Raw genomic sequence first — 11,580 nt, 5'->3', positions numbered from 1 at the left:
TTTCAATAATCCCTACAAAAGAATGGCCCTGACTAACAATAACCTATACCTTTCATGAATCACTTACCTCATAAAAATCTTCGTTACTCGAACTACTGCAATACAGCGAGCACCAATACTGCCAGCTAAATAAAAGATTCTAACTACTGAAGGCACTAATTACTGATAGGTATAGTTAGCAAATGAAATATTCTGATAGAGAACAAACAATGTATTTACCTTAATAGTGTTCAAAAGTCATTATATATATATATATATATCAGTTCATAACATCCAATATTACAAATTTCATTTTTCTGACGGACACATGTCCAGATCGTCCACTCTCAAAACTCTGCCATCTCTCTCCCCACATCCACCACTGCTGGCGGTTCACCTCCAACTGCCCAACGCTATGCGCTGTTCACATCCAACTGCCCAACACTACAATAGCAAATATTTCAACAATGCAAATCAGCCACAGACTGCATACGGCACAGCCAGTGATTTTCATACAGAGCGCTACGTGGTGTTACCAACATAAAAACCTAAACAACCTACTTGCAACGTAGACAGATATTAAAAAATGGTTTGACAAATATAATGTCCATCAGTGGCACCAACACAAGTATGGAAACTGAAATTCTGACAAATAATAGTTGGTGATGAATACAGATGCATGGTGAGTGTCTGGAAGCTGCATTAGCAGCATTTCGAGTTCTGTGTCGCAGTGACGAAAATAAATGTCTAACCAGGAAATATGCAACCAGTAACATTTATATCAACGATTACTACCGACACATTGGTAATATATAATGAGTTTGAAATTGCCAAGTGTAGAACGAAATCTCTGACCACTGCAGAAAAAAGTTTGATGATTATAGCACTTTATCTCAAAAGTAAATGTAAAATTTGAAAGTTATGTATTCAGCTCCTTACAAAAAAAGGAAATGAATACAGGTTAGAGGAATTTTGCACTACTGTAGTTAATAAAAGAAAATCCTGTTGGTGTAGCAACTGAATACAACTTGCAAGAGAAAATTGTCATAGGCATTCACAGTGATGAAATTAGAATAAAGGTTATTGACCCAAACAGATCTCACATTAGATAAAGTAATTGTTATTTGTAAAGCATGTGAATTAGCCTATTATTAGTTCAGAAATTGCACAAGCAGATAAGTGCTAAATTCAGAACCGACAGGAAACAGTATCTTAATGTAAAAGTAAATATTTGTGATGGCGCTTTTGCTCACAGTGTGTGTGAGTGTTATTGTTTCAGAGATTTTCTGACAACCAAGGTTTTGCTTTCCCTTGAACAGCGCTTACTTGCTGCTTTTGATTTGAAAAAGTCAGGGTGTTCTCCTGTCGAAATATCGCCACTTGGCGATGATGTCACCTGGTTGCATGCCCGTAAGTTATTTGAAACATCCTATCCAAAGGAAATTATGAAAACATTCTTTGATGTCACTATCCAATGAAGACGCCAGAAGAAATTAGTACAATGGTGAGAGACTGTGTTAGTCTGTTGGTCAGTTTTGGAATAACTGTGCCATGAGACAGCCCAACATCTAACACGAATGGCATGAATCACAACAAAATGTATATAATGAGAGATAATCACTACTTGCAGTACTGGAATTAAAGCATGAATTCTTGTTGAAACTAAATTGGTGCCATGAACAGTCATCCTCGTTGCATAAGAAAAATACAATGCAACTTACAAATACTGAAGTCACAAATATGAATAATGTATATAGGATAATGTTTCTTGCTTTTTCCATGAAGATTTTTAGAATGTCTGATTTTGTAGCAAACATGATGCTCTAATTTTCTATGATTACTGATCATGCAGTTCATCCACTAAATCTTGATGATTAGGACATACATATTTTAAGATGTCTTGCAGGATGGAAGAAATTATTGCTTCTTCTTGTGATTGCAGCCAAAAGTCTTGCTTATGAACGAATCTTGGAATATTTTGGCGTAATAAATAAAACTAGTGTTGTGTCTATGATGATTTTTAATATACATATTTTCTTGCATTTTTATATACACATAGTATTTACTACACATATTGTTGATGCACGAGTAAAAATTATACATCTTTTTATGTGAGATCTTAAACATAAGTACTCTCGAGCGAGATTGAAACAAAAGTTTTTTTAAAGAAATTGAATATTCTCCTGACATTGCTCTTCTGTTACAAAGACAATTTTAAAAGCCTATCTTTGCTGTCTTCTGTGGTGTGCAAATTTATATTAAGAAGATATAATATAATAAAATAAACCAATTGGCTTTTTTCGCACTTTTATCTTTTTGATCCCTGTTGTGTTGGCTGAAGAGCCAACACAGTGTTACTAGAGGAGGCCGAAATGCACGCGTTTAAGTTCACGCAGGCTGGCGTGAGGAGGGAAGGACTATACTGACGTGAGGTCTGGAACATGACAAGGAATTAGAATTCAGAAAGCGGACGTAATTACTTTGATACTTAACTTTAATCCATTAATGATGAACGTCGCTCTTGACGGTACATGATTCACCATATTGTCTGTTCAGAAGACATAGTAACTGAATATGGCGCCTTGCTAGGACGTAGCAAATGACGTAGCTGAAGGCTATGCTAAACGGTCGTCTCTGCAAATGAGAGCGTCTGTAGTCAGTGAACCATCGCTAGCAAAGTCGGCTGTACAACTGGGGCGAGTGCTAGGGAGTCTAGACTAGACCTGCCGTGTGGCGGCGCTCGGTCTGCAATCACTGATAGTGGCGACACGCGGGTCCGACGTATACTAGCGGACTGCGGCCGATTTAAAGGCTACCACCTAGCAAGTGTGGTGTTTGGCGGTGTCACCACAGTCCCTTATAGATTTTTAAGCAATGCAATGTCTTTCACTTTTAACTTACATCGATTCCTGTATTCGCTTTGCTGTTGAGATTTACACAAGTTGGTTAAAATGTTGTCCTTCCTCCATAATTACTTCTCATTTTTGATCATGTGTACAACATTGATTCTTAATCAGACTTGCTGTTTTGATGCAGGCTGCTGAAGTGACATGACATTGGGATGATGTGCAGAAGAAAAGAAAACTTTCGTGGTTTTGCACAAAAACGAACTCTGAGACTTCATATTTTCAAAAAATTATTATTCAGACAACATACTGCATCTCAAGAAATACCTCTTCTCGACACGAGAAATAAAGACAGAGTTTCTCTAATAATTGTCAAGAAAAAAAATGGTAAAAAGTTTCTATCATTTGTCTTTCGCCTTCTGGTATAGCAAAACATCTCTTTGTCGACGCTTACAGTGGCTGCACTACTGTTTGGTAATAACTTTTATCATAGCGTGTCATCGCTTTTCCGTACGTACCTATACATTTCCCCACAAACTGTGCGGTGACATGCAATGGAGGTGCACAGTGTTTTTTATACACCTGTACAGCTTAAATCTAAATTTCTGCCGAAAGGGGTACAATGACCTTTATTTGTCGGCGTATTTTTCTTTGTATTTTGGGTTGGAGATGTCAGCTTGTCTTGCATACATATTATCTTACAGGAAATACACAACTTACATACCGAGTGATAATTCACTAAGTATTTACATGAGAGCACTGCGAGAGTGGTTACTTGTCCTTTTGGCAACATTGCCACTCTCTGTGCGCACGTGCACGAAATATGTTTATTGGCTGTGCATGAGCCATTAATACTCCATGTATTGTTGTGTACAGTCCTTCGTAATTCCACTCCCGCTTTACTGTCATTTTCACACTGAGTGCCGTACTATCCGTTGAATAATTTGCTGTGGCGTGGTCTTCCATTGTAGGAGTGGTGCAACTGCGTTTACTCTTCAAGAATCAATGCTGTAGCAGATAATTCACCTTTGATATGGACCGGGAAGAATCTTTCTGTCGTATCCACATTTTCAGTGGGGTGAACACTGCACATCAACACCCAATGTCAAGCTAAGTGATGCTTGCACAATTGTAGTTTGCTGATTAATATATCAGACATTGGATAGTATGACATTAACACAACTGATTCGTTGCACAATTGCACATGCGTTTGGATACCACCATCTATTTCGTTGTTCACTTAGGTATGAGAATTTTTTTTAGTCCTTGAGGTTTTTTCCTTTTTTGTTAGTTTTTCAAGTTCATCTTTTGCATATGACTCGATGTACACTTAAAATTCACATAAGCATTTTGACATAACAATGCATATTACAATGGCTTACATATAAGGCCGACATTCCACCCATTATTTGTATCAAACGTAGAAAATTCTTAAATTCTAAAACATTACAAAATTCCTTTTTCAATTACAGTTGCTGGTTAGTATAGTTTGTTTGTTAGCTTGAAAAAAATTCCTTTGTACATAAATACAAATAACTTATTTACTTTTCATTACATTGTGTTACTACACATACATTTAGTGCAGCTACATTTTATTTTCCAGTCATGCATACATCAGTTATGAGAGTTTGATATTTTCCTAGGGAGAAACAGAGAAAAACATTTACATCACGATTCTACATTACACGTTGCTGGCTTAATTACGCTTTGGCGCCACCTCTTGCATTGGGGATGGAATAGGGAATACTATTCTACTGGTTTATTGCTTACTAAGGAAATGCTATTCGTCCGTTCTTAAATCATTTGTCATGGAACTCCTTTTCCATGGAACTGAAACGTATTAACGACTCATGCACTATGTACCATTGTGTTGCTTATAATTGTTTACATGTAGCTTTGTGTTTGTAATGCAAAAGTATCTGCATTACCTCACGCTTACCTCTTTACAATAAGGTGGAAATGTCGTTTATATTCGCAAGGGACGCGTTATGAATTGATTAGTTTTATTTGAGGTCACATGCTCCCGTGTTTGTGTGCACTTTGTAGTCAGTAGTAGTCACTTTGTAGTAGCACTGCGACGATGTATATTCTTATTCTTCATTTGTTTGATGACCAAAATATACATACAGATACACTAATAATTAAATCATTTCTTTGAGGTGCGGACTGTTTTTTTCATTTGGTACCTATAACACCAGTCGTAAATCTCTTCTTCTGCGCCATGTCGATGCACTGGTCACTGCAATATAAAAAACGTATAACTAACTTAAAAACTAATTGTGTTTCGTAGCTCATACGCCACGCATATAGTCAGTCAACACATTTGTTCCCAGACGTTTTTCTTATTTCATTCTTATCTGTTTATATATTTATTTATTTGCATTTGTATTCCTTTTTTTCATTTACTACATAGGTAGATAATTTGATATCTCCTATGGTATATTATCTTTTTGTTGTATGTTTTGTTATAATGATTTCTTTTAATTCTAGTTACAATGTATGTATCTTAGTATTGACCCAACTTCGTATGTTGATATAAATGTAATAGTATATTCTTTCGTTCCCCGATAGTAAATGTAGTTGTTATGTGCTATTATTTATTTTGAAATTGCGTTTGATACTTGTGTAGTTTCGCCTTTCTATTTAGATGCGATACGAGTTAGCCTGCTTGTGCAAGGTCAATGTCTATGTACTGACATAAGCATGCATTGTTGAGCGCGCACAGCTGAGTCGTACACTGTTCCAGTTTGCATTTCACTTGACATGACACTGTTTTTTTTAGACTTCCTTCTAGTCAAATGTTTGTCTTTGCTTACAAAACAAGAAAATTACTTGAGTTTATACACATTACATTTAAAAAAACACATAATAAAAATGTTTACTTATACACCTATGACATTACTTACCAGATTACTGCTTGCACTTGTTCTTCTAGAGTATTTTCCGCCGATTCTAGTTCATGTTGGTAAATATCGTCTTTTGCCTCCTTGCTAATCGAATCGTACAAAACATGTTTGAAAATCTGATTTGCCCTCATCACTTATAAGGTCTATAGTACGGGGCTCAACTACGACCGTTTCGGGTTTTCCTGCGGTGTAGTCTGATCTACGTCGGTACACAGGATAATTTCTGTCAGTTGTACTGTGTGATTGTTTCCCCAGTGTGTATAATTTCCAGTTCGCGACGTGCTTTCTCGTGTGTTCATATGGCTGTTGTGGAATGGTACCCTATTGTGATTTTGTTGCACAAAAGTTGGCTGCGATACAGTGTGTAGTATATTATAGTTGTTGCCGCGCGCCGGCCTTTGGCAAGGTGGTGTTGTTGCCGCGCACCGGCCTTTGGTATGGTTGACTGTTTTTATTTATCACTCGGTGCATAGTTTTGAGAGGAGGGATTGAAATTAGCTTGTGGATGGTAATCGTTCCTGTTATAAGGAAAGTTTTGTTTCAATCTCTTGTTCCTGCGATTTCCATTCCCGTACACATTACCATGGTTAATGTATCCTTGCTGTTGTACTTACCAGCCTTGCTGTATGTTCGCATCTGACTTTTTGTGTTGACCATTCGAGTTATGTTGTTGTGGTGTTCGGCTGTCTGACGCCCTATTTGTTGTTAATTTCTCCTCTTGTGTTAAATCAATGGAATTTAAAAGGGATGAAAAATATTCTGTGTCGTGTTAGGATGTAGTAATTAATTTCTGACGAATATGCGATGGCAAACTACTTTTAAAAAGTTTTAAAACATTAACATGACAAATAGGATTCGTCCAATAACGTGTTTTATTGAGATACTTTTCAAAATACGATCGCAAGCTACCATATTTCTTATTAAAAGGGGCGGGGTTAAAAACCTCAAGCGTAAGTCTCTCCTGTACGGCTTCTAACCAGTATTTGTCAAGAAATGCTCATTCAAATTGTAAATATGTGGCACAACGCTCGGCTGCCTCGGTTGCCCGCAAAAGTACATCGCCTTGCGTGTACCCAACAACAAACCTGATCTTTCGCGCTTTCGTCCAATTTCTAGGAAACACATGTCGAAAAGCACTAAGAAATACAACAGGGTTCATCCTCTTACCTTCACTCGTAAAAGTTGGCAATTGAAGGTGTCTTAATAAACCTTCCTTAGCAAATACAGTGGACAAGCTGTTTGCATTTTGTGCTGTGTTTACATAGCTGTCATAATTATTTACATTTCTCATATTTACTGGTTCTGGTGTTATGCCATGTAAACTTACATTCTGCGGTCTGTCATTACTACTGGCATTGTTTGTAGGGTTTGCAATGATCTGTGTGCATACATTACTATGGTATTCTGTGGCTGGTACTTTGTTTATGTGTACAACTTGTGTCTTTGTATCACTTTCACTTAAGTAGTTGCATATCCTGTGCTCTGCAGCTTGCAAATTGGTGTTCACTTTGTCAATAACATCATTTTCATTTTACTGAATAACTTTTTCAACATCATTGTTTAACCTAAATTTCTTCACTATCTTTTCTGCTGTAGTACTGGTTTTGTCCAAAGTACCTGCTTCAGATTTTGAAATTAAACCACATAAATTTTCATTGATTTTGTCTCTTTCCTTTTTGACACAGACTGATTCGATTTCAGGTGATGCTACTTTTAAAGTGAATTCTTCAATAGCTATTGGTATATTTTCATAATCCTTATGCAGTTTGTTCACTGTGGTTGAGATGTTCTTTACTGTGGAAGTTAGTTGTGTTTGTGTAGCTTCCAAGTTTGTGTTTGTGTCTTTAATCGCTTTTATTTGTTGCTCTACTGTATCATTCTGCTTGTTAAGGGTGTCTAATTTCTGATTTCTTTCCGCACTGTCACTGTTTACTTAGGAAAGTACATATTGCTATAGCTGTTTTCCATGTCTCTAAATTTTACATTCATTTCCGCAAGAAAATTGTTTGCCAAATCACTGATGTGTTGTGTGACTGTATCCTGAAAGTCTTTTAAAACTTGTTTTTACTCTTGTTTTATGTTGTTTACATCTAACGTGACTATGGTAAGGTTTTGTGAGAGACTGTCAAGTTTTGTATTTATGTCTGTTTGCAAATTGGTGTTTGTATTTTTTATGTCTGCATGCAACTTGGTGGTCGTATTTTTTATTTCGGTGGTCAAGCTATCAAGTTTTTGAAGTATTGTGGTAAGTGCACTATTTTGGTTGCTGTCTAATGCACTTTGGTTGTTAACAACTGTACTTTGTAAATCAACATGTGTAAGTGTGGAAAACATGGCGCTGGTACTTAAGATGTTCTGTCTTGCAATTGTATATCATCTTGGCTCATTTCGTTTTTGCCATTGTCAACAATAATGCAAACTGATATTTGTGTCATTTTGATTGAATGTTAAAATTAAAAATGTTGAAAACAGAAAATTGAAGTATATTATTTTTGTAAATTTAAACATACGATTTACGTGTCGTCAAACATTAATTGGCTACGTTTATGACGCACAAAATGTTATGACACAAAAACTACAAACTTTTTTCTTGCTAATCATTATGTGAAATTTCTGAAAAATTCACTACAATACATTTAGGAAGGGAAATTACGGAAAATGATGTCTAATTACTACGCAGGAGATGCTACCAGCCATAGCTAAGCAAGCGGTTGTGTAGTAGTCCTACTTTTGCTGTGGTGAAACAAACAGCGTATTTCCAAAATTTTCCGTAAATTCCGGTTTCACTTTTGATTCCCTTCTGAACTGATTACTTTATCCACAATAATTTCTGGTTCTGGTTATTTTGCTCCCAGTTGTGTTGTTGCGCATGAAAATTTGAAAATAATTAGTACATGCAAAAAATTTCATAAAATGTCATAAATAATTTTGAATAATTTACACAACTGGTTTCATGGCTTACTCAATGTCATATCACCAGGTCGGCAGTTGTGCAAATTTATATTAAAAATATAATATAATTAATTAAACCAATTGGTTTTTTCGCACTTTTATCATTTTCTTTCCTTGTAGATTTTTATGTGAATGCAATGTCTTTCACTTTTAACTTACATCGATTCCTGTATTGGCTTTGCTGTGGTGATTTACACAAGTTGGTTAAATGGTTCTCCTTCTGCCATAATTACTTCTCATTCTTGACCATGTGTACAATATTGCTTCTTAGTCGGACTTCCTGTTCTGATACAGGCAGCTATAGTGACATGACATTGGGATAATGTATGGAAGAATAGAAAACTTTCGTGGCTTTGCACAAAAACGAACTCTCAGACTTCATATTTTCATAAAATTGTTATTGAGACAACATGCTGTATACAGTGACGTCCATTGTGTTGTTGTATCGTAAGGCGCCATGTATACTGTTTGTATATGTATACGCGTATGTCGTCGTTGTCGTTTCTTGTTTCCCTCTTCGATGTCAGAGCATGAGATATTTTTATGTTTGTGTTTACCTATTTGTTGTTGACAACACACAACTACACGGCCACAGTATCACCTGATTCCGGAATAGCTAGCTTAATATAGTAAAAAGATAGTGGGTTTCGATGCAGCGTTATTTAAGTGTGATATTATTCTTCACTTAACCTTTGAGACTTTAAGAACAAGCCACTCTTAATCAGGCCCAACACTCAACTTGTAACGAGAGCACTTACAATCAGTCTGTCACCATATTAATTATACGTAAGGCTCTACACCACTATAAGAAAATATCACTGTTCATGAAATAACAAAATATACGAATAAACTTCTTTATATTTTTCCTTTTATTTAATCAAATGCTTTCAAATGTTTGTTTTACGCCAACAAATCATCCACACCTCGATGTAGAGTGTAAACGTGTGCATGAAAAACAGTACACTGTTTCTGCTGATAACCATGTATGAGCTTTTGCGTTGCTAAGCTACTTCGATCAACAGGATTTATATTGGATTTTGAAAATTATCTTCCTATCCAAACTTACGTCCTCCACAATGGTTCATCAAATATTCTATCCTTTCGCGATAATAAAGAATTCGCATAAATTGTATTTTCGCGAATTTATAGCAAACCATTGGCGGCGCGAAAGCAGTCTTGATACTGAGACACTCTCACCACGCTTACTAGCCTGTCACGAAATTGACCTGCATACGTCTACAACAAATTTCAAAGTCATAATAAGCCCTACACGATTGTGTACAATGGAAATTCATCCAATCAATTATTTCAGGAATCGTAATCACTGATCCTGACACTGACCGTCCATAAAAGCACAATTAACACTCTTTTTTTTCTTTCTGAGAGTAAACAATGACGTCACGCCAACTACATAGTTATTAAAATATTATTCCAAATGATCTCAAACATTTATCGTCATTATATTTTAACAAAGCACTCCGTCTTCAGGCCACAAGTGGCCCATCGGGACCATCCGACCGCCGTGTCATCCTCAGATGAGGATGCGGATAGGAGGGGCGTGTGGTCAGCACAGCGCTCTCCTGGTCGTTATGATGGTTTTCTTAGACCGGAGCCGCTACTATTCGGTCGAGTAGCTCCTCAATGGCATCACGAGGCTGAGTGCACCCCGAAAAATGACAACAGCGCATGGCGACTGGATGGTCACCCATCCAAGTGCCGGCCACGCCCGACAGTGCTTAACTTCGGTGATTTCACGGGAACCGGTGTACCCACTGCAGCAAGGCCGTTGCCATATTTTAACGGTAATTTAAAAAAATATTTATTGGCGGAAAGTAACACATAACAGATCGCAAATCGCACGTAACTAAATGACAGCTTTGCATGGCGTCGGGAGTTAATCACACAAAACTACACTCCTGGAAATTGAAATAAGAACACCGTGAATTCATTGTCCCAGGAAGGGGAAACTTTATTGACACATTCCTGGGGTCAGATACATCACATGATCACACTGACCGAACCACAGGCACATAGACACAGGCAACAGAGCATGCACAATGTCGGCACTAGTACAGTGTATATCCACCTTTCGCAGCAATGCAGGCTGCTATTCTCCCATGGAGACGATCGTAGAGATGCTGGCTGTAGTCCTGTGGAACGGCTTGCCATGCCATTTCCACCTGGCGCCTCAGTTGGACCAGCGTTCGTGCTGGACGTGCAGACCGTGTGAGACGACGCTTCATCCAGTCCCAAACATGCTCAATGGGGGACAGATCCGGAGATCTTGCTGGCCAGGGTAGTTGACTTACACCTTCTAGAGCACGTTGGGTGGCACGGGATACAAGCGGACATGCATTGTCCTGTTGGAACAGCAAGTTCCCTTGCCGGTCTAGGAATGGTAGAACGATGGGTTCGATGATGGTTTGGATGTACCGTGCACTATTCAGTGTCCCCTCGACGATCACCAGTGGTGTACGGCCAGTGTAGGAGATCGCTCCCCACACCATGATGCCGGGTGTTGGCCCTGTGTGCCTCGGTTGTATGCAGTCCTGATTGTGGCGCTCACCTGCACGGCGCCAAACACGCATACGACCATCATTGGCACCAAGGCAGAAGCGACTCTCATCGCTGAAGACGACACGTCTCCATTCGTCCCTTCATTCACGCCTGTCGCGACACCACTGGAGGCGGGCTGCACGATGTTGGGGCGTGAGCGGAAGACGGCCTAACGGTGTGCGGGACCGTAGCCCAGCTTCATGGAGACGGTTGCGAATGGTCCTCGCCGATACCCCAGGAGCAACAGTGTCCCTAATTTGCTGGGAAGTGGCGGTGCGGTCCCCTACGGCACTGCGTAGGATCCTACGGTCTTGGCGTGCATCTGTGCGTCGCTGTGGTCC

The sequence above is a fragment of the Schistocerca cancellata genome, chromosome 6, assembly GCF_023864275.1.
Source record: "Schistocerca cancellata isolate TAMUIC-IGC-003103 chromosome 6, iqSchCanc2.1, whole genome shotgun sequence".
Lineage (NCBI taxonomy): Eukaryota > Metazoa > Arthropoda > Insecta > Orthoptera > Acrididae > Schistocerca > Schistocerca cancellata.
This window is presented reverse-complemented; position numbering follows the sequence as displayed.